Consider the following 3340-nt stretch of genomic DNA (forward strand, 5'->3'; position numbering starts at 1 on the left):
ATAATTAAACATACAATGTTAAAAGGAGTAATTTCATTAGCATATAATTAAATCATAAAAATCAGTAAGGAAAAGGAGCAGGGCTGGTGGCGTTAGGTTCACACACTCTGCTTTGGTGGCCTGGGATTCCCAGGTTTGGATCCCGAGTGCAGACCTACAAACCATTCACCAAGCTATGTTGTGGTGGCATCCCACCTACAAAATAGAGGCAGATTGGCAGAGATGTTAGCTCAGGGACAATTATCCTCAAACAAAAAGAGGCAGACTGGCCACAGATGTTAGCTCAGAGCCAATCTTACCCTCACACACACACAAAATCAGTGTGGAAAAGATCAGCAATCAAATAAAACAGGTAAAATTCACTAATAGGCAATTCACAAAAAACCAATACATATCATTTTAAACATGTGAATAGATGCACAAATTCAATTATATTTATTAGATTTCAATTAAAATATATAAATGAAACATAATAGCTTTAATTAATCAGATTTTCAAGTGCCATAAATGTTTATCAAGCACTGATTGTTGAGAATGTGGTTAAACACGCATTTTCCAGCTGGCAGGCAGTAGTACAGTTTGGTAGAAGCTCATGGATGGCATTTTGGCAATAACTGTGAACATCAACATTTTAAATACATATACCAATTCGTTGAACAATTCCTCTTCTAGGAACTTTTACTTACACAATTCCATAAAGACTTCATTGCAGAATTATTTGTCAAAGAAAAATATTGGGAGAAACATGACAAGGAGTGCATGCATTAATTTTAGGGTATCTTTACAAAGGAGTAGTAAGGAATATGAGAAACTTGAAAATGAGTTTGATCCATATAGACTGGTATGTAAAGATATTCAGGAGGTTGAGTAGTACGTTCCAAAGTTTAAACACAGAGCCATTAACACAAACACATATGAAGAAATACGCTTATATTAGCAAAGACTATTACTTTAACAAACTTATAAACAGAGAACAGTGACTGCATCTGGAAGAGCTGGGAAACTCTGGTGACGGATACGTAGGAGGTTTATTCTACACTATTACCACTTTGTATGGGCTCTATTTTTAATATTTATTATTGTCTATTATACCTTCAATGTTTATTTAAAAAAGTAAAATAGTACACTAAAATTTCATATGTAATGCTAATAAAGTTGAATAAAGGAAACACTCCATAAATCATTAAATATTTTAACTAGTACAGTAAAAAGAGTGAAGATAAAAAAGAATCTGACTAAAACTAAAGCTAAGAATGAAAAAGAAAGTAATAAAGTAATAAAAATACATTTAAAAATTGATTAAAAATGAGTGTATGTCTGTAAAAATTTAATTGACTACTTCATTACATATTTGTTGACTCCCTACTGCACATGTTTCATCGTTTTGGGTTCAGTAATAAACAAGATGATACAGAACTTACATTCTAGTAGAGAAATTGCTATTAATAGCACAAACATAGTTCATTCTTTAATTATAGTTATCATAAATAATTTGGAGAAAATGAAATTCAGTTTTAAGATTTATGAAAACTTTTACACTCAAAGGTGATGGCACTAAGGCTAAATTACTTTCTTCATGATAGATGATGCACTTACTTAGTAGTTGATACCACTTTTTTTCTCCAGAGCTTCTTCATAGTATTAGTCATCTCTGAATTTCTCAGAGTGTAAATTAATGGGTTCAGCATTGGAGTTATAATTGTATAAAATATACTCAATGATTTGTCAATGGAGAATTTTGCTGCAGGTCTTGCATTTATGAAAATACAGGGAGCAAAGAAGAAGACAACCACAGTGATGTGGGAACCACAGGTCTGGAGGGCTTTTCGCCTCCCTTCCTGACTAAGGTTTTTTAGAGAGTACAAGATAACACTGTAAGAGATGAGCAACAGCAGAAACACAATAGTGCAGATAAGTCCTCCATTGGCCACCACTAAGAGACCAATGACATAGGTGTCAGTATAGACAAGTTTCAATAAGGGGTACATGTCACAAAGTGGTCAATGACATTGGGGCCACAGAATGGGAGCCCATAAATAGTGGAAAGTTGAATTACTGAGTGCAGAAAACCTCCAATACAAGACACCACTAGCAGTACAACACACACCCATCGCCTCATGATAACCAAATAATGCAGGAGCTTACAGATGGCAACATAGCGGTCATAGGCCATCACCAACAGAAGAAAGACTTCTGATCCACTAAACAAATGTGCTGTAAAGACCTGGGTCATACAAGATTGGAAGGAAATGGTATTTTCTCCAAAGAACAAGTCTGAAATCAATCTGGGGGAAATGGAAGAGGAATAAAGGACATCCAGAAATGATAGACTAGCAAGCAAAAAGTACATTGGGGAGTCCAGGGTCTTACTGACAGTCACAGTCACAACAATGAGCATGTTGCCAACCATGGTCAAAATGTAAAAGAGCAAAAACATAACAAAAAGGACTTTCTGTTCCTTTGGATTCTGTGTGAGGCCCAAGAGGACAAAGTAAGTCACATTGTTCTTTGGTTCCATCTAGTCTTTATAGGTGCTGACTTCAGTTTTTACAAGCAGTTTACCTAAAAATTAAGGGGAAAACTTTTAAATGCATTATAAGTTTAATCCTTTATTTATTCATTCAATTAATAGAATGTGTAAGAATATTTGTGTCAAATGTGTCACATTGTGATTATCAAGTTGATTAAGACAAAGTTGCCTATCATCAGTGATATGATGCATTATGAGGGATCATTAAATTCCAGAGCAATGTAATAAGTGCCTTTACAAATGTATTCACACAAGTCTAAGGGTCACAATGTAGAGATATATCAATCAAACTGGAATCAGAGAAGGCTTCCCAGAGGAAGCAATGCTTTAGCTGAATTTTAAAGGAAAAGTGAAAGAACAAAAGAAGACAGGAAGCGAATTCTACAAAAAGGCGCACCACTTGTAAAGTCACAAACCTGTAATACTTGAGATTCTTTTAAGGTAATTTACATATTCAAATTCAGTACATCAAACTATGAAATGGAAATGCACTGTCCTGGATTGTCTCAGATCTCACTGAGACATCTTTGTTAGGGTCTTTAGATGGATATTCAACTTCTCAGCGACCAATAATTGCTCTTCAATTTTGTGTCTCCAGGCCCTATCTCTCCCCTAATTTTCAAACATGTATATGCAACATCTCCAATTTTGGACATCTCCAATTGTCTGTCACATTTAGTATTTAAAACACAAAATTTTTAGTTTTCCACAATAAACTTATGCGTTTCTCATTTCATTAAATGGTACCACCTTCATGTTATTGTTCAGACAATGAATCTCACAGTGTCATTCACTCCTTTATTACTCTCA

At 34.6% G+C, this 3340-nt stretch overlaps 1 pseudogene; it reads right to left on the bottom strand.

Annotated features, from left to right (window-relative positions):
• Nucleotides 1-1592: 1592 nt before the first annotated feature.
• On the bottom strand, nt 1593-2518 carry LOC124229323 (olfactory receptor 4A47-like; annotated as a pseudogene).
• Nucleotides 2519-3340: the final 822 nt, after the last annotated feature.

The sequence above is a fragment of the Equus quagga genome, chromosome 17 (genome assembly GCF_021613505.1).
Source record: "Equus quagga isolate Etosha38 chromosome 17, UCLA_HA_Equagga_1.0, whole genome shotgun sequence".
NCBI classification, from domain to species: domain Eukaryota; kingdom Metazoa; phylum Chordata; class Mammalia; order Perissodactyla; family Equidae; genus Equus; species Equus quagga.